The 21967-nt window shown below is 38.9% G+C and overlaps 1 protein-coding gene across 11 annotated transcripts in view; it reads right to left on the bottom strand.

Annotated features, from left to right (window-relative positions):
• LOC309690249 (uncharacterized protein) overlaps nucleotides 1-21967 on the bottom strand; it is a 109712-nt gene that overhangs the window by 28876 nt on the left and 58869 nt on the right. The gene's annotated exons all lie outside the window — the stretch shown is intronic.

Below are 21967 nucleotides of genomic sequence, written 5' to 3'. Positions count from 1 at the left end.
GACTCTCCATTAGAGTGCTTGGGAAGGAGCAGACAGGCAGGTGAGCGAGTAGCCAAACAGGCAGGCTGCACAGGAGCACCAGATTCCCAGCCATCATGAATCAAAGCAAGCGATGCCTCCTGTGCTCCATTTTGCTTTGCTTTTTATCTTCATTCATCCTCTTAAAGGAGAAAAGTGAACTCTGTCAGACTGCTTTGTGAAAGTGATGCAGGGGGAGCGGAAAAAGAATAGAAAGAAAAATGCCATAGAGGAGATATGGCGGATCAGAAGGGAGTGCAGCTGTAAGGATTTTGGACTTTAATATGATTGTAAGGTACACAGATGGTCCTGCCTGTGGAGTGATTTCTCTTTTGGTTTGACCGTAGTTCATTTTAATTTCAAACAACGGTGGATTAAAAACTTAGATTCTCACAGTAAAGTAATACCAAAGTAATACCACAGAAGATCAACCATCAATTAAAAGTTGTATCCTGAATATGTTATGTAGAAGTAGAAGTACAGTATTTTGTTTTTGAACCTAACCATTGTAAAGTATTTCACTCTGAATTAATTGAGTAAAATTTGCAAACAGTCCAATAATGTACAAATACTTCCAGATTTGTTTTTCTGATAATGATGTTAAAAAAATACTTGCAAATGAACAAAACAGATACACACTCACACACACACACACACACACACGCAGCATTGCCGTATGTGAACAAGACTGCTCGGCTGACACGGATAGTGACCGCTGACTTAGTATTAAGAACATGGTGTTGTTTCTAGAGGGCAAGAAGTGTGAGGGCGGGGGGGGGCAAAGGAGGAGCTGTGTGTGTATGCATGTGTGTGTAGGTGGGTCGTGAGGGGTGGGGTTGGAGGGGTGGGCGTGAGGGGGGCAACCCAGCCCAGGTTGTCCCCTGTCTCCATGTGTCAAGCCATCTCCTTGTTCTTGCATGTCACTGACACACACGTGGGTACTTACCAACCCAAGTTGCTCCAATTAATGGCTGTCCCACTGCGCTGTCCGATGTGCAGTGTGCTAGCCCGGGTGACAAGATATGGTCTGGGATCTGTCTCTCCAGTGACATAAGGAAGGAATTTTAAGAGGGAGAAGTGATGCAAACACACACCGGCTCACGCTGCGCCCAGATAGGTAGATAACAAAGACTCTTGTAAATGAGTGGCAGTGCGGAAGGCATCGAGGATTCTCTAATTACTTGCTGCAATCTATCTAAGTCACTGGCCTTCTAATTTGATTTATCAGAATGCATGAAATCCCCTGGAATAATGCCCTTATTAGAAGGACAGAACTGACGGGGGGACAAGAGGTCTGCTGAGAGGAGGAGGGGCGAGGAGATTTAAGCATCAATTACAGTCAAAAGGAGAATTAATAGTTATTAATCCACAAACATAGCTATCGTCCTCATTGCTAACTCTCTGCCACTTGCAGACAATCCCTTTCGCGCTCGAACCACCCCACGCGCACGGTCACGCATACTGTACCCCGACTGCACACACAGGATTTTTTTTTTCTGTTGACACACACCAGCATGCATATAAACATTCACATGCACATCAGATAAAAAGATTCAAGCATACCCATGCATAAAAGAAGCAGCTAATACAAAAACCAGTACTGCAGAGCACAGTGCTGCATGTTTAAAAAAAAGAAAAGAAAAGAAAACGAAATTCATGTGTATAAGCAGTAACAACAGCAGCACGAGGCAGATGCCATAAATATCCTTAATACTCTGGACGGTTGAATCATTTTGCTCACCGGTAGTTCAAAGGTCTTTAACTCTTTAACTAAATTCTTGACTGACAAATTCAATTGCTGTCAGTATTCTGGGGCCCTCAATGTAATATGTGCATTTTGATTCAATTTGCCCTGCAAATACATACATATACATATTGTTTATCTTGTTACATGCACAAAAAAATCAATACTTATATCTGTGCTTTGTCATTCCTAAGTGCATCATGAAATAGCGAAATATTCCTCTAATTGAATCCCGCAAAACCACATAGATTGTTAATTTTGTGCTATTAAGCTTTTGCAACATTTACAATGTCTTCTTTTTGCCTGTTGATGACTCTTGTTTGTCTCCTTGTATGGGAAAATAACATTTTATATATTTTAAAATTTAATTTCAAAAGGTCAATTTCTAAACAAATAACAATAAATCAAAGATGAAGGACACTTGTACCGCTTCCAAGTAGTGAAATTCAGAATACAAAGGAAGAGTTTTCCTAAGCTTATATTACTCGGAATAGAAAAAATGCCAGTATATTGTCGCATGTAGGTATTTTGCTCTTATGCGCAGCAGAAAATAATTGTTATTTAAACGATCCTAATGAATTCACACGTTACTACTTTTGCTGCGAGAGGGAATATCGATGTTCAGCAGCAACAACAAAAGGAAATCATGTCATGTTAAATAATTAAAGAACTGCAGGGCAGAAATGGAGCGTTAGGTGACACTCTGAGCTGAGTTTTATGTTAAATCCTGTGGTTTTTGTTAAAGCGTTGCTGAGTGGCTGAAAGGAGAATGCCAGTGTGCTGTTGCCTTGCTGTCAGTCACACAGAGGCAGTATTTAGACAGGGAGCTGAGAGGTCTGCTCCGCCGCCAGCTCCTGCCTTTTAAACAGCCCTTTCCTTAGAGAGACAGTTTAGCACTGAGTGCCAGTCAACCTCGCCTGCCCAGCCATGCACCCCCCCTGTATATATACACACACACACACACACACACACACACGCGCAGACACACGCAGACTTTGATAGCCTTTTTGCTAAAGAACAATTTGGCAGAAGGGGAGAAATGATCATTTATGGTCAGACCCAAAGGTACATTGTGATGGGTCTATCCCGCTGTTTCAACAAAGTGGAGTGAAAGACATTTGGACAGCAAATTCATCAGCATTACTTGAATGGAGGAACAAGCTCATATAGCATTACATGGCTGACAGGGAAGATGAATATAGGCAACCCAGCGCATCGGGGGAGCCTCACAGACCTTCAGTCATGGCCTGTGGTAAAGACTGAAGGATGGGAGAGAGGTTGTGAAGATAACACATCACGCCCTCTCCACATCCCATATTATGGTGCTGTCCTGTAGAGTGTCTGGGACAATACTGTGTTAGCTGCTAGAGTGCCGTTGACATCATTGACAAACCTCTATGGTGTCAGGCAGTCACTCACACTTCTACCGGGTGTCTGTCATCATGCTCAAACAGTCAGGCACTGACACCTTTTCACGTGAATGAAAATTCTCCAGTGACTGATAAAAAATAGTGGATGGCCTTTAAGGAGGGGAAAAAACAGCAAGAATAGCACCTCTCTTCAAAAGGAGAGACTTATAATTTGCAATAATGGCACACCAATAGCTCTCAGAGAGAAAATTACAGGAAAAAGCCGATCTGAAATATCCTTTTAACTGGCAGAAACACATCCATTGTAGACAGAAGTCTTGTTTACTTGGTAAAATGGCATCAATTAGGAGCGGATGGCAAAATTAGCATATTCTCTTAATGGACTGGCCTTTCTTGCACGGCGCTCTCACACTGATTGTATGGAAGGGACATGTTAAGGGAGACTGAGAAAAGGTCAGGTGTCTGTACCGTTCAGGTGATCATATTTTTTACCAAACAGTTGTGCATTCTCCATGGCTATTGTCATGTTATACTGCAGCTGAGAGCAACATTCCTGCATGTGAAGATATTCTATTTTAGATCATCTTGGAAAACAAGCCACTCATTCTGACACTTCCTGCATGTTGCACGGGCAAAATTTATTCTTGTGCATATGAAAAAACAAAAAAAATCCCAAAACAATATTTTTATGCTTTGTATCTTTTTTATTTTAAATTGCACAAACCTTTTTATATCTTTAACAGACATATACATAGAAATATGGCCTGAAATTTGATAACTGAACAGACTAACACTGAGCTAATCAATGAACACCAGTTTACCACATTGCAAGCTAATTAAATCTAAATTATATTTCATCACCAATGCTGCAGTACGTCTCTCTCGTAGGGGGATCGGCTCCTCGCAACCAGACCAAGCCACAGACTGCAAATTCTCTTCCCTCATCCTCCTCCCCTCCTCCCTTGTGCCCCTGCTCCCACCACCCCAAATTGACTGGTCTTGCACAGTTGCAGCTGAACAAGAAAGGAATTGCTAGTGTCAAGACACAGTTTACAAATATGACATCTCCTCTGGCATGGCTGGAAATATGAAATATTGATTTATGTGCAGTAAAAGGTCTTATAAAAATGATCACATACACATGAGGGATTAATGCGCAGAAGATCAATAGAAATTTCATTCTTGACACTAGACTGTCACCTATGGTGAAATGCTAAAATAAAGAAATCAATATTATCTATGAAATGTCAAATTTATTATAATTATGTGGATGAAAGCTGGCCAAGTGGCTCCCAGGGGGCTGAGAGGGATAGGTTACCACTCTCAAGCATCCCTCATGTCCCTCCTTCTCGTGCTGCCAATTTTGAGAGCAATATTGGTGTAAAGGGTTTTCACCCGTTATGTATGGCCTTGTTGAAACAAATTCCTCCTGGAATATTTAACTCTGGAAAGACTGACAATGGACAGAGCTGCAGTTCATAGCCCAAAGGTTGTGTAGTTAACAGCTGTTAGCTTTGGCACAAATTGTATGACTCTGCCCTCTCGATTGAAACCTATTTGGCAGCTGCCTTTGACACCGACAAGTCACAGGCCACTAAAGTACGACATGTCAGCATGCATCCTCTTCAAAAATGGCATATTCAGTCACGTTACATATTGATCCTGAAACTACAATGTATAATTAATAACACTAATTTGCTTTGCCTTGTAAAAGTATTAAGAATATGTTAAAACGCAAAAGAAATGACAGATGTAGAAAAGGATGTAATATTTTCAGGGCACTTTGTACAAGTTTAAGTTGCTGGACTAGCTTTTTAAGTTCATAATTACATTAACAGTCTTGTGCTGCTCATGTGTTACTCTGCTTCCTCTCATTCTCCCTCAGTGTTTTATTTGCTATTGCATTTAAACTAAAAGCTATTTGTGTTCATTCACTTGTTTTCCATGTCTAATTAATATCCTTTGAATGTATGGCGATCAATTTATTTAATCAATGGTGGGTAGAGCCTCTGGCCTTCTAAAGGTCACTTTGATATGGAAAGGGAAATCATCAGAGCCAGATCACAAAGGGGCGAACAGGTAATTTGAATGTGGCAGGCAAACTTTGCATATCTGATCACATGTTCCTGAAAAACTATAAGAAATTATTTTTCCTTCTGTCCTCCTTTTCAGCCAATACTCTTTTTTTTCCCCCCACCAGAGGCCCACTGTAGACTCTAGAGTGTGGCAGCTGTGTAATCCCTTTAACAACCAGCGGGGCTATTAAATGAACCGGCGGTGCAGCTGCAAATAGCCAATAAAGCCAGCACAATATCATCCCTATTAAACAGTAATCTCGGCAGGCTTAAGAAGTTCTCTGAAAAATGGGAGGAAAACCATAACAAAATGTAATCAAGCAAAACACGAGGATTTTCCTCAACAAAATAAGCCAAACAATTTTCACAGTGGCTTACATGAAAGTGTTGAGCAAGAGCATTCAAGCCTCAGAGAAGTTCTCAGCCGATTCAGGTGACCACAGTTTGCTACCTTATCTCAAATAAAGAAGCACCCGACAACAACAAAAAAAAAAAAAAGAGCCTGTCAATTGAACCAATTTATCGCCACAGATATTAACAGAGAAAGGGAAACGGGGGAAAATAACAAATTGTGCGGTTACATTTTAAAAGTGACCAAATCGAATTCATAAGATCACAATTTGAGAGATAGAACCCAGTTTATTTTTTTCTCCCTTTCACCGGCTTATGTGCTCTGTCAGATGAAAGCGAGCCAGAGAGCTGCTGTTGATGGAGCCTTTGAGGCTGGGAGAGGAGGCAACGCAGCCTCTTGAAGGTGTGCCGGGGACAGCGATAACCAGGGAGGCCGCGGGAGCTCCCTCCGCTGCTTAGGGAAGGTGTTCCAACTTATCAGAGTCTGCACGCGGGGAATGATTACCCCCTCTGCCGGACCGATTACTGCTGGCTCTCAGGGTCAAAGCAGGCCAGGATAAAAGAGAGAACTGAAGCTTCCTATCCTGCCTCCAATCATCCATTAGCACTCAAGAGCGAGGGGCTTGTCTTCCCCTCCACCCCCATCACGCCTCTCTCCAATATAGGCTTGTCAGTCTGGTGCATAAGAAGTAGCAGGACGTAATCACAGGTGGGACTCTCACTCACACACCGATGTCATGGAGGGCCTGGAAAGCTTGCAGAAGTAATTTATGGATTTGAGAATAAGCACTTCTTTGACATATTATTTATTCATTTGAGTTTGTTTAAGAACAACCCTCATCATCTGCAGGGTTAGGCAAAGTGTTTACACTATTGATGTACTTTATATATGCTGATTCACTCACATCAATAACAATGCGAAAAAGGCCAGATACCATAAAACAACAGACACGTCAAACAACAATAAGTGACTGCAGCACACACCATTCAAGAGTTCTCTCCTTTTGTTTGCATTATTCTACTGATAAAGAAGGAGAAGGCATGAAAACATGATGCTTGGTAGGCATCAATGCTAAGAGCAAATAGGTTTGCTGCCTGTGCAACATCAGCTTCATGTATATCTATATATTTTACATCATTTTCATGTGTATCCAATGAAAACAAGTGAGATGTTGTATTTTCAGTGAATAAATCGCACCAGCCTATAAGAGGTCTACAAGCTCCCCAGTGACTGAGACGCTACACTTGGAGTATTTACATTTAATGCTTCACTTTGTATGCATTCCCCAGCTGGCATCGTGTTATGGACGGACAACGGGCTGGTATAGCACAGCTGACCAGACTCACCTCTGATTACAACAGCACAGCCCTTTAGATTAAGGTCAGCGCTCCGGCCACTTTCCACTCTCGAAGCCAATTGTTAGTGGAATCTCTGATGAACAGAGTGTAAAAATTCTTCTTCCTGTGACTCTTTGCAAGGGTCAGTACAGGGGTCTTTACAATGCTGCAGTGAAATGCTTTGCTCAGAAACCCCAAACATGTTATTCCAGTGACAAATCTGTTCTTATTATGTAGAGTTGGTATCAGGGGAGAAGGTCTGGCTGAGTGAATTTGGGACAGATGAGCAGCGGGATGCTGTGCTCCCTCTCCCGCAGGCAAGCCGAAGCGAGACTGCACCCCTGAGGAAGGAGGAGTGGATGCTGCCATTTACAGCCTGTTGTGACACAGCCACGGAGAGCTTGCTACTTCTAAATTTCAAAACATAAATGACAAGTCCACAATTTCATATAAAAATGGACGGCACAGAAGGCACGATCGATTGAAAGTGCTGTAATTTATTATTCCAGTTCATTGTTTACTTGAACTTTAAACATTACAGCTTTCACTAAACCAGCACACAATAACCAGGCATTAACAGCTGCTTGCGGCTAAGCGGCATATTATTATACACGCAAGCTACCAAAGCTATCTCTATTGCTATAGTTTATAAAGAAACAGGCAAAGGGTTTTCTGACAGAAAAAAGTTCAGAGGCTCACTTGCATCTTGCTTTTTACCTATAAGTCTGGCTAACATACAAGTAACTAGTGGCTAGCAAGTTATGGACAATGATTAACCTTCCAGTTATCTGCCATGTTTGGCATTTAATTCATTTTCTGTCAAATCTCTGTCCATCACAGAATAAAAGGTAGATCTAGCTACCATAATATCAATGTGTGGCAAAGAAACAAACACACTGTCATTGGCTACTGATTTGTGATTGACAAGCCGTTAACCAATGAGCATGTGTTTCACACTACAAATAATCCTCCATTTTGAAACGTAGCGCGAGAAAGCTTTTTAAAATAGGCTTTGTGTTTGTTCAATATAACCAAAACTGAGTGAATGAGCGTGTTAACTAAGCAGAAAAGACTTTACAGAGTTCAAGGCAGAAAGCTGTTTTTCCATAGGAAGAAAGTCTTTTTGCAACCATAGCTATTGCCATCTGCTGGCCTTCAGACAGAATGCGGGCTTAAGCTATTTAATCAGAAGGATGTTCTTGGGGTTAAGCTTATGCAGAGAATGAATGGAAATGACTTCAGTGATTCTCTGACTTTTCCTCCAGGGAAGCATGAAGTTGACATTTGTGGATTTTGGTAAAATGTCCAGACACCTATTAAACAGTCTGCCATAGCATATATTTGGTATTCATCTCTTACTTAAAATGAGTTGTGGTGAATGACTAACTTTACAGGACTTTTCTCACATAGAGGAAATTTTTAGCAACACTAGAGAAGTCAATAAACATCAAGGTTAAACGCTATAGGCTACCTGTAAGTTTTGTAAAGTCAGTGTTTATCTTTCTAACTATCTTAGCATGATGCCATTAAGAGCATTTGTGCTTTTGTAGATAGTGTAAGGAAAAATGAATTATATCAGCATCCAAGCAAATATGGCAACATTATCTAAATGGGTTCAGTATGACAACAAAAACTAAACCACAGACAGACAGATGTTGATGTTGTATAAGCATAGCAGTATAGTATAAACTCTAATATAAACCACATTATACCCATTAAAAATTATAGACATGTAAATTACATGTCATTTGTTGCACAGTTGCGGAGCCCCCAGAACTAATCATTGCCTATCGGTGATGTGCACAGTTTGTTGATTTGTTAAGTAGCTCAATGATATGAGAAATGGTCCGCCAGAGTGAGAGGGCATGAGTTTGAACTGCACTTGAGCTGGACGTTCATACATGCCTCTTGAATGAAAATACTTTATTTCATTTCACTGTAATAGATAACAAACTTGTGTGGAAAGTCTCATAAGGCAAAGTTGCCATGCATTACATATGATCAAGATGAAGATATTACAACTCCAATATAAAGTCTTGCCCTTCTTAGCAGCCAGCCCTTTGAAAAGCACAACAGCCATGCAACTTAGATGTCAATGAAATATGCATAATTAAATAGAATCCAAATTCTGGAGTGATACTGAAAGACTGTGAAAGAAAATTTTTTCTATGCTGACAAAACTGGACCAAACATTAGCAGAGTAAAGCCTTTCAAAAGATGCCTAGACACATGAATGTCAGAAATACTAGTCAGCATCACAGCAGTGAATAATTTTTCATGTTTAATTAAATATTGGCATTTGCTCTGTTGAAGTATCAATGGGGGTCAGAAATGAAAGCAAAACACCAGAATAAAACTGAAAGGGATCACCTTCGCCAGTCAGAATTATTTGGAAGAGAGTGCAAGTCGAATAAGGTAACAAATTTTTGAGGGCAAAGCAAACAAAGGGGGAGATTGACTACATGAAAAGACCAGTGGCGATGCTGTTTTCAATGATCCAAAGCATCTTGTCTTGTCCTTTTCACATGCTTCCAATGAATTATGTATCTGCAGTGATTTATGGTGCGCCAACTCTTCCTTTCCTTTCCCTCAATGTAGAGCCTTACATGGATTTTTCACAGGGAGCCAACTGGGAAAACCAAAATTGCTCAATTTAGGAAAGTAATTAAAACTGTCCGCAATCAATATTTATCCTTAGAAGGACCCTAGTGGGGGGTTTAGTGTTTTACCATCCCCCCACCAAGCCCATATCTAACCCTTCGCCCCCTTGCTGCTCTTATTGACAGCTGTCGACTGCTTCAAATAAACCACACCAATCAAACGATTCTGATACACGGCCAGCACAACACATGTCGAGCAAGTTCAGTAACCTGAGATGCAAATGATCTATTTACAGAGGGATAACTTACTCTTAATTGTGTATTACGTCCAATAATGAATTTTTAAATAGTCAGGCCACCATTTTTATCCCAAATTAAAGCGTTTAGATATTATGAAACTTTCAAAACTCATGAATAATCAAAAGCTGAGCTCTCTCCCATTTTCCTACTCTTCACTGAGATAATTAGTTTGACATTATCGTCTCACCTGTGCACAAGTGGAAAAAAGTGGAGCTACACAGATTTCTATAATGATATTTAGACACTTCTTTAAAATCAAAAGTTGTTCATGTAATCCAAATAGAAAAATGGCATTTTTAGAAAGGGAATAATATATAAATATAGGTGAAAGCTGTACATGCTATAAGCAGTTTTGGATATTTATTTCCATTCTCCTGTAAAAGAGAAACTGTTAACTGCTCATAAATGCTAAATTTGTTGGGGTTAAAACACACTTAATGACTTAAAAGTCCATTCTGTCTATATAAAAAAAAAGACTCACAATAGTCTAACAATAATGACGCACCCCAACTTAACCACCATGACGGGGGTACTTCCATCAATAGAGAGTAACCTTGAGTCACCATTGTTAATCAAACTTTAATTCAATAGAGTATTTACGTGGTATCAATTTAGTAAGGTGAAACAGTCATGTAAAACAGAATAGTGGTGGCATGACGGTTTGGTTAGACTGTCTTCAGAGACCTCTTGCTGCAGGCAGAAATCATGTCTCTGTCATTTTATATCATCATTTTTAATTATCCTCACAAGTGCTCATTCTGCTTCAGGCAGCAGTGGGAAAGCCAGAATCCGAAGGAAAAATTCCTTTAATCTATTTGGGACGTGAAGTGTGAGGTGAGATCTCTGTCTATCACACCCCTCCCGTTTTATCCCCCCACCCCTACTCCACTACCACGCCACTTTGTCCATAGCAGACACACCCACACACACATTATGGTCTTGTGCTTAGATGCACACATATGGGCAGTAAATCAATAAAGCATAGGGATACTTTACTCATGCGCTATAAACAAGTCATTTTTGTTCATTTGCCTCTTTTCTTTTTGAATGTTGACTCTTGTGTTATAGTACCTCCTCCTCAGGAGTCAGCCAGTAGGTCAGTCTACCAAAGGTCATGCACCTCCTTGCCAATCTCCCGCTGTAACTGAACATCACAGACATTTAGTGATCATTATGACACTCCAAGTTCCATCTGCTCTCAATAGCTTGGCAGGGGTCTTATGGGCCACTGCCCCCTGCTGATTTAGACTACCTCGATCTACCTACAGAGCTTATGGACTGCACAGTCACTGTTTGCGGGGCTTTATAATTGGGTCTCACCGGGTTAGAATATTGGCTTGAGGTCTGGTTTGGCAGGGAAGGGCTATCGCTGGAGTTGAAATTACTGGGGTTGATTTAAAGATATACAATTTTTTTCATGGTGGCTTGGTGGTGCAGTAGTTAGCACTGCAGCCACACAGCATGCAAGCTCCAAACATACCCAGAGGCTTTCTATGTGAAGTGTCCTGTTTTCCCTGATCCCGTGGTTCCCCTTTCTACAGGGGCTTTGTTTTCCTCCTGCAGTCTAAAGACACGTGTGTTAGGTTAACTGGTGATTCCAAATTGGCCCTTGGTGTGAGTGTGAGCGTGAATGTCAGCCCTGTCGGTGTCTGCGTCAGGCCCGTTATGGACTGGCGACCTGTCGAGGGTGTACCACACCTCTCACCCTGTTTCTGCAGGGATACAGTCCAGTCTCCCAATGACCCCCTGCATTTAAAGGGTAACTGTTTTTCATTAAACAATTAGGATTAAGGAGATTTGGAAAAATGATATGCTATTCAAACTAATAAATTCAATATTTGTTCAGTTCATGGCAGCTATGTATACCATTATTTTTCTGTGAAGTGATCACTATCTGGTCTTTGCTGTCACAAACTGGCAGAAAATAAAATTAAAACACTTTTGACGAAGGAGACAGATTCTGTCATCACACTTGGAAGCATTTATTGAAGGATTCTTCACAATGTCTTTCCACTTTTATCAAGTTGCTGACATTTTGAATTATTAGCACCTAGCAGACAGTACTACAATGCTACATAAGTATTCAGTACTTGTGAGTACTCTACGGACAGACATAAAAAAAAAAACCCAAAGCACTCAACAGCTTCTTTGAGGTTTTTCCCAGTTCAGTAGGTGTCTCTGGGACCACATTTTGCCATAATGACACCCACACAGAGACTCAGAGCTGATGGAAATAGTACCCGCTACACTAATGCAGCTGGTAATTATAGTAGCTTTTGCATGGCACAAAGAAAAACCTGAGACACTGACAGTAACAGAAAAGTTTGACTCAACTTTAACAACGCATTAAGTATATATCACATTTTGCTCCGGTTTGACAGCAACTCTTCTAGAGTAGGTGTGCTATTTTTCTGGCTGTTGACGCCATTATTTACTATACAATGAGTGACGCACAATCAGACCTTCAGTGATTGGAAATCTGTAGCACATAAGTATACAATATGGTTAAATCTAATCGGGGCAAATTGCATGCATTTTTTTGTGTGTGGGGATCATTAAGTTATTAGCATCACTAGAGGGGGGAGAAAAACACTTGAAAAAATCTCTCTGCTAATTGCAATCAATTTCTTCTTTTCAGAGAAACTTCTGATGCCTTCCGGTATTCTGCTCCTCATGGATTTTATGTGGGGCCTGCCCTAGTAATAGCAGCAGTGTTGTACACTTCTGAGGAGGGATCTGTTGAAACATTTCTGAGCAAATGCAAATAAACATTGTAGTTTGCTGCAATATCTACTTGGGTACTATCTGCATGCAGTCTTAGCCATAAAGTGGAGGCTGAAATGACCCATAAAAAGACATAATTAATGGAAACTGAAGTAGCATATGAAAGGCAACCTCTGAAAAGTGAAGCAGACAGAATGAGGAACTGATAATGAGTTTCTGCTTTGGTGAAAAATCTTCTTGCTCCAGGGAGGAAAAGAAAGGTACTTCCCCTTCCATAAAAAGAAAGGATAAAAGAAATAAGTTAGAGAAAATCACTGGCCAGCTTTTACGTTTCACTCTGTCAGCTGAGTGTCAGGGATTTGCTGTCATAAAGATAGTGAAAGCTCAAGAGCTGGTGCTTACCAAGAATTAATCAGTTTAGGTTTCGGACCTGAACATAAAATGTCAGACATTGCCTCTCAACACTTGTAGGTGATTTCTTTGAGCCCAACAACACAATAATCCCACTCTTCACTTCTACTGAAGGTCAAAGTTGGTCAGTGAGCCAAGAAATACCATATCAGAGCTTCCTTCCTCCTCAATTGCTGCAAGTATAAATTATGGAATTAGTGTATTGATTGCTGACTATGGCTTCAAGCAATCACTTTTACAGCCATGACAAGATTATTTTATCCTACTTTTCCTGTATTATTATATGCTGTGTTTGAGTTATTCCACCAGCATGGGAAGTGACAGCCTGAATTTATTCAATAAAGCGGGGCAGTTAGGGAAGCCAGTGAGGCAAAAAGCAGAAGACATGGCATGAAGGAGAGAGACAGCGTTCCTGCCTGCAAGCCTGCCATCCTAAATAAAGAAAGATATCTGCCCAAATACACCACTGATCAATACATTCATACAAACACAAGCACATCATTTGTTAAGTCTTTGGTGATAACCTCACAGTGTTGCACATGGGGAACTGCAGGAGTGGGGAAAAAAGACATCATAAATTACAGATAATAGAGTTTGCAAGGATTTTTAGACTGATTTGTAAATGCCCTGTGGTGTTTCAGTTTGTGTACTTGTTTGCAAAATAGGTCAGGATTAAAAAAGATAAAAATGTGTCGCACAAATCAGTTATATAAGTAGATGGTTGTTTTTTTTTTAATCAAACTGAAGATAACAGCATCAGTAAGACTTTAGTGTGTTGCTGAAAGAGGATAGATGTTTGAATTATCGCCCCATCTGCATATACAGACGTTTGTACAAGTGTACGCCCGTTGACAGGTGAAAATGAAAATTGATGTAAAGGTCAAATGTCAAAGGTTTATTTAAAAAAAGGATAAGGATAATTTAAATAATCTTTTCAATGGGTTAAAAAAGCACTTTACCTCCAGCTAACCTATACCAGTGGTGAGTCCCATCCGGTACGAATTAAACACTCATTTTGGCCTACACTCAACTTATCTGTAACAACCCCTCACCAAATACATTGCAAAGCTACGGACTGTGAAAACCCTCAGAGCCGAATCACTGATTATTTAAACTGTGATGCACGTTTACAGTGCACACATAAAAATTGATCAAACAAGCGCAGAATAAATGTGTAACTGTGATATATAATTTTTTAAAAATGGCCGCCCATAAAATGCAGAATTTAACTAACTGAAGATTCATGTAGTAGCTCGTTTTCCTGCAGTAGCTTGTCGGGTGAAAAAGCAATATTACCTGTGTGCTGTGATTGATGTACCTTTCCATTTATAATCCAATTTCTATTGTTTTTAGCTGTTCCCTCAAAACTCTAAGAGGTAAGGTGCATAAAACCTTCATCGAAATGGGCATAATGTTCCCCATGAACAAATAAAATTAAAGATGCTGAACTTAATTTCAGACCTAAATAATACAATTTCTAAAATTTATTACAATGTACATACAATGTAATTGTAATAGATGAGATTGATTTGGGAAAATAATTTGAAAAAGAAAGGAGACACAATATTCCCAGTGACCCGTGTTCAGCTACAAAAAAGCACTTCTGTACATTAAACTATCTAAGCCAGTTTTTCAAGTAAGTTGTTGATGCCCTAAGACAAACATCAAGAAAACAACTTTAAAGAACGAGACAATGCCTCAGTCTGCACATGACAGACAAGTATCTGGGGCCTGCATTGCATCAAAATGACAGGACCCAACACAAGTAATCTGACACATCTTGATCACAGCACAGTTCTGATCTTTCTGTCACACTGGGGATTAAAACAGAAACTCGGGGCTAACAAGGGTCAGATATGAAATTTCAAGGAAGTGACACATGACAGGACAAACAATTAAGTGTCAGTACGCTGACCTTGGGGCAACAGTTTTACACCGTGACCCCGCGTGCATTAGTCATTCCATCAGCAGCATGAAGGAGGAAAAAGGGAGCCTCGCTGCTTTTGTTAATCCAATGCCACGAGCCCAGTGTTGTTCATTGTTTAGTCATTATGATTAAAGGATGTACAGCACTATGGATACTGGAGAGCTTGTGATTTGTCTTTGTCTGGTCAGACTCCTACAGCATGCTGAACAAGTGTAGCTCAATATAGCTGTAGTCTTGATACAGCAAGCTCAATATAGTATTATTAACAGAAATGGAGATGTGAACCTCTTTATTGTACAAACAGTTTTATTCATATTAAGCTATTTTAAAAATCACCTCAATGAAAGCAACTCCTTTCAAGGGGTAGGAGCCTCTAATGATCTTATGATTTTTCTATTGTGGAAGCTGTACAACTGCACCTCAGAAATCAAGGATGCAATTACTCATGCAGAAAGCACAATGTGAAGGAGAAAAAGCAATGTTCTGCTGAGTATTGCTTTTAGAGGAGGCAACCAAACAAGCAGTGGCTGCACTGTAATCAGTCAAACCCCACTGCTAATTCTTCAGGTGGTGAAGACTGCAGCGTTTTTGTTTTGTTTTTTTCTTTAACTCTGAAGTAGCACTGTCCCTTTTTACACACTACACACCAGGACAGCTTCTCATCAATATCTTTGCACCACACTTTGGTATAGAAATACAGTGCAATTTTTTGTTTTCCAAACTTTTAGTTCCACCTGTTGAACAAATGTTACTAATAATAAACATTGTGAACTATTTATATGATCATTAATAACCTTATACTGACCAGTTCCACTGCTGCTTTTCATAGAAACAAATACGAGCTAATTAATCATTAATTCCTAAATGTGTTTTTTAATCATCATAGACACTGGCCAGCATGGTCTCATTTCTCTGTGACAGCTGGCGATGCTTTCCTGTGATTCACAGTAATCCACTTTTCATTATGAAGGAAAAACTGGTATTTTTCTTATACAGTGGGGAATGAATAAATATTGTAGGTGGCAGGGACATATGGTCCAAACAGAACGGAAATGGCAAGCCAAATTTCCAAGAAAAAACTCAGCACTTTCAAAGGTGTCTGTTTGGTTGTATTAGCTCAAGGATATTAAAAGAAAAATTCAAAACTACAAGAATATTTAATTAAAGCTCTATTACTGTGCCATAAAGTCAATATGTAATAAAGATTTTTGTTTCCAAGACAGGAAACAGTTGCGTTGAAATTCAAATATCTAAATTTTTAATTTACACCAAGCAAAACTGATGCCTGCAGCAAACTTAAAAAAAAAACTGGGACACGGGCAGGAAAAGTTGTGTAATGCTAAGAAAAACCTAGTTTATCAGACAAAAGCATCTGATTAAGGCTTTTAAAAGTAATAATGGATGGTGTTCATCAGTCTGTTAAAGATTATCAATAATTTAAGAATCATTTTTTAAAACACAAAACTGTAAGAAATTCATGGATTTCTTTACCTGTCATATGTAACATCCTTAAAAACAAAGAAGCTGAAAATAAAGTCTTTATAAGCAAGAAAAAAGGACTAAACACTGAAGATCTTCAGGCTCTAAGCAACATAAAGAACAGACATGAGGCTGTAAACTGTTGCACAGGCTTATAAATACTTTCTATGACTTATGTTAGTAGACACCGTTTGCTGCTAAATCTACAGGGCTGGCAAAATACTTTGAAAGTGGTGTTTCAAGCTAGCAATGACTTCACCTTCAAATAGATCAATTCATAGCAAAACTACACATGGGAGAAATTCCGTATGACTAATTAAAGCTTCTTAGAAAAAGTCGTTCTTTAGTAAAAAAAAAAAACAGGAATTAAATTGATAATGTATATTTGATATGAAATTGCAATAAACAAGTCAGAGGTAGTAAAAATGCCATTGAATTAATTAACTGGAAACAGTGACCACCTGTTCACAGATCAAATAGTCAAATATTCATGAGAAAGTGTTGAAGTTTCAGTTCTCTGAAGGTTGCTCTCTGCAATCGTCTAATGGGCATCATCCAAAAACGTATTTGAGCATTCTAAAGAAACAGCAAAAAAAAAAAAGAAAAAAAAGAAGAAAAAAAACAATTGAAACACTACAAAAATAATTGATTCTTGTTATAGGATCCTAGCTGATCAACAGTCAATAACCGCAAAGTCATCCTGTTGTAACAGATGCATTGTCTTGCTTAAACCTGGAAGGCACTCCCCTAAAAAAGAAGCCATCTGGATGGGAGCCTATGTTGCTTTTAAAACCTGTATGTACCCTTCAACACTGATGGTGCTTTTCCAGATGTGCAAACTACCAATTCCATGCGCACTAATGGCCATCCAATAACATCAGAGATGTAGGTTTTTGAATCGGGTACTGATAAGCTTGATGCTCCCGCCTACTCTTTAGTCCAGAAAAATGCAATGTCGATGTTTTTCCAAAAAGAATTTCAAGTTTCAAGTTGTCTTACCACAGTGAATTTTTCCAATGTATCCAAGTTAAATTAACTTTTGGTCTCTGGTTCATGTTTACATGTGGCTTCTTCTTAACCTGCATTTGTGGATTGAATGATGAACTGTGTTCACAGATGGTGATTCCTGGAAGTGTTCCTGAGCCCACGCAGTGATTTCCATTACGGAATTGTGACTGTTTTCAATGCAGCGCTGCCTCAAGGCCCAAAAATCACAAGCATCCGGTATAGATTTTTGGCCTGTCCTTTGCGCATAGAGATTTCTCCAGCTCCTCAGAATCTTTTAATTAGATAGATAATCGAAGTCTTCACATACACCGAGGAACTCTCAGATTGTTTCACAATTTGTAGATGCACTTTTTTTTGCGGATCAGCAAACCTCTTCTCATCCTTCCTTATGTCAAACTCTGCCTCTTTAAGTTATTTATTTCTGCCAAATCATGTTACTGACCTGTTGCCAATTAACCTAATGACCTGAAAATGTTCCTCCAACCGTTTCTTCTTCTGTTGCCCCATCCCAACTTTATGTTGTCATTAAATTACTTCTTTTTAAACTGGTAAATTTTCTCAGTTCAAACATTAAAAAAAAAAAAATCTGTGTTCTATTGTAAATAAAATATGGGCTTATGAGATTTGTAAAACTCCTGCTGTGACCTGCTGCAGCGACCCCTTGTGACAATGGACCACCAGAAAGTATGTTTCTTTGTAGAAGCAGGGTGAGAAATGCCCAAACTCTTTAAAATGGAGATAAAACTGTGTTTTGGTTTGATATATTCATATTTGAAACGGTTTCAAGAAATCATGATTACTGTATTCAGTCTGTTATGAACTCATACTTCAAAGGCCAGTAACTGTAATGGTATGAAAGTCCATTAGTATAAATGTTATGGAAATTTGCCCCTAAACACTGAACAGTATTTACATGGTTTGAAGCATCGTAGGCTTCTGGAAGGCCTTGCTTATTTCTGCAAGAAAACACTAAACCATATTCTGTTATAAAAATAAACACAGGGACCGGAGGCCTGAAACTAATGGGCACCTTACATTATATTTTGTTTTTAAAAAAGGGAAAAGCATTTAGCATTTTTTCCAATGAGCTCATGCAACACAGTAGATGGAACAATATGCCATTGTCCTAATTAAAAATAACAAAATAACAGTTTTCAAGAGCAATTACATTTTTCAGTTTGAAGATTATAAAAATGTTTTTTAGTGTTTTTAAATGAATATATGATGTAAGTTATTTGAGTATCATTGTTTTCCATTTATATTGATTTTTAAAAAGCTGTCACAACTTTTCTGGTTTAATACAAAGTGCTCTGACATAATCATATTTAAACCAGTGCAACGGTGAAAATGTTATAAAAGAAAAACCCAAATAAAACTATATGAATATGATCTTGTGATATACAGCTTTAAAAAAATCTAAAAGAATTCCCCCAAAACTAGCTAACACAAGACACTACTGTAGTCTCAGTGTGTATTATCATCTTTTAGCAGGCAAGTGGAAAAGAATACATACTGTACACATTAGAGAATCCAACAAACATACATTAACTTTTCATGTAATAAGGTAACACGCCAATGATTAAGTGTAAGCACTTTGCCTCATACTGTAGTCTATCTGCTATGATAATGCATACTATTATGTAAATAAATATGGCATGACCTAAATCTGCTCTGTGTAAATTAATGTATTTTACCTTTAAGATAAGTTGTTGCATAGCTACCAAACCATTTGTGTAGTATGTTAATAAGATAGGCATAACTGAGATTTAGTAGCTAAAAAGTGGCATATATTACAATGAAAAGATATCTGTACAAAAATTAATACTTTTCTATCAGTAATAATAGTATTTGGAAGATGCAAAACAAACGCCATTACTCACACATGATCGCTGCAATGTAAAAGTCTGGTGTAGCCGGCTTCTTCTGCTTGTTCATTAAAGAGTTTTGAACCTGTCAGGCCTAAAAATTGAAAGAAGTTTATTTTCTTCAGATGTCAGTCTTACACAGTTTTGAAATGTATGCTGCATAGGCACAGTGTATTATAATAACTCGGCTAATTTTTAATTCTAGCAGAGAAGAGCATTTGGTTTCCCTCCTAATGTTGGGTGGGGGTGGCAAAACGTTCTAAGACCAAACAAAGAAAGACAATATCAAATCCTGACAAATGTAAAGCTAAAGCAAAACCATACAAAGACACAATACCAGGCTTTGCAAATGAAAACAAACTGAACAAACAAACAAACACACACAAGTTTAAAAAGCACATAAGTGGGGTTATGACCTCTACAACACAAAGCAGGAAGGTTGACTGGATGGAAACAGGGGGCTGGGGACACCTTTTTTAAACTACTTCTCCTGCAAACAGAATTATCTTGATTAAAGTTTAATTAAGGATCACATTTGGCTGTGCCTTTCATAGCGATCTACATGAGCAGATTTCCTAGGGCTTAACTCTATCGCTGGGAAAATCCTCCTTTATTACTTTCAACCTGTTGTAAAAGCTGTTGGCACGGAGGGACGGCTGCCTCATTCACTGGCCTTGTTTGCTGCTGGAAAAATCCTGAGTCTCAGGAGATCTCCCCACATAGGTTCAATTTAATATCTGTCCTATCACTACAAGGCTGGGGCTCATTATTAATGATACTATTCATTAATTTCTTGTTGGGCTGATGTTATTTATTAAAATATTAAAGAAAGCTCCTGAGACACTCACGTAATGAGGGATGTGTCCTCCTTCCACAACTCCCCCATCCCCCTCGCTCCAACCCCCCTCTGCTGGATGGATGGTGGGTGGAATTACCCCACTCGGACGCTGCTAGCCTGCGCACCCTCATTAGTCGTTCTCCAGGGCTGAGTGACACCATAAATCCATTCTGCACGTCGACCAACGGCAGCCATATACAAACGCACGCTGCTCGCCTCGCCCCGTTAATGAGCCATTCCCATGCACAGGGAATTGACTACTGTCCATCCACCATAACTGGACAGTATTTTTTGGAAGAGCTAAATTGCAGCCATGATATAGATTTAGGGCACTGGATAACAGTTTCAGTTCTCATTAATAAACTATCATGTTATAAACTTGAAATTGAAATTTAACTCAAAAGTACTACTGTCCCTTTTTAAAATTATGCAGCAGTAAACCAAGTGATGCTGACGGACTAATACAATGCTTGCAAGACATGAGGGAAAATCTTTTTTTGTAGCCCCCCCCCCCCCCAAAAAATTAGCACAATACAATTTTAAAACATTCAGAATAAACAACAACCACATTTGATGAAGAAAGAGGTTCAAGAAGCAGCTCCACTGTGCTTTGGTGGTTTAAATTTGCACGTGTTGCCTGTTTTAAACCTCTACTATTAATGGTCACACACAGAAATCTAAGAATCCATTAATCATCATAATTAATCTGATCCAATTATATTGCAAAGAATATAACAAATTGCAGGGAAAAATAATGATCTATCACTGCCATGTCATAGGGATATGGGACTAAAGCAGTAATTAGACAGCAGGATTTTAAACACACTGAGCGAGCAGTTGATAGCTTTATCGTTTCAATCTGATGTTGTAATTAGAGACAAAGTTGAACATTTTATTTATGTTTTGGTGTTTTAAATAATAATAATCTGGCTCAATGGTTGGCCAGCTTTTTAGAAGTAACATGTGCAGGTAATTAAACTGCAAGCATAAAAAATACTACTGGATTTATTTGCTGGGTGAGCTTGTGAGCAGGTGCTGTAAAGAGTGTGCCTTTGACATCATTATCAATATATCTGAGAGTATCTGTATGATCAATTAATAAACTTTAAAGCTGGATCATTGTAAAAAAATAAAATAAAAAAAAGACTTCATACATCCGGCACAGGAATTTTATTTAAACATAAATTCGCTAAGGGATGGTTGAGAGCTCATTAGGATGAAATATGTTACTGTAATGCAACAAGAAGCCTAATGACAACTTTCTTCTTAGTGTTGTGACAAAGTACAAAGACATCATGTGCTCTACACAACTGCTCAAGAGTGTCTCCACAACTGTGGAAAAGTTAAACAGCTGTTTATTAGTGGATAAAACATCATCTACATGCAGTGCACCGTGTACCTAAACCACATTACCACTTAATCACATGTAAACCTTTATAAAAGGGAACAATAAAATTAGATATGAAAATAAAAAGGCAAAGGAAACCATAAAATAAAGAGAACAAATGTTTTCCAAAAAAAAGGAGCAAGAGAAAGAAGAAGAAGGAGAGAAAAAAAAAACCTTCTCTTGTTGGCTTCTCATGAGTACAGAATTAATCACCTGCCTTCCTTCCTGGTCTCAGTGCAAGGACCCGAGGATGGAGGTAATAAGACAAGCCCTTCAGGGACATGCCGCCAAGTATAAATATCAGCTGCTGTGCATATGTAAATCACTCGCAGATTTATTTTTTTATTTTTTTTATTTCTTCTCAAAGGCTCAAGTGTGCTAATATCAAATAGCAAGCTTTTAGGGAGTGTTTAATGGCTGTTGGTGGGAGGTAGGGAGCGGCGGACTCTGGAGCGTGTGCCAGTTCATGAGTAATTAAGGAGTGTTTTGCCGAGCATAAATAATGCTGTTTGTATTGGCTCTATGAAGAAAC

This window comes from Aulonocara stuartgranti (genome assembly GCF_965226115.1).
Source record: "Aulonocara stuartgranti genome assembly, chromosome: 16".
Classification (NCBI taxonomy): domain Eukaryota; kingdom Metazoa; phylum Chordata; class Actinopteri; order Cichliformes; family Cichlidae; genus Aulonocara; species Aulonocara stuartgranti.
Note: the sequence above shows the minus strand (reverse complement) of the source record. Positions and strands in the feature narration are given on the sequence as shown.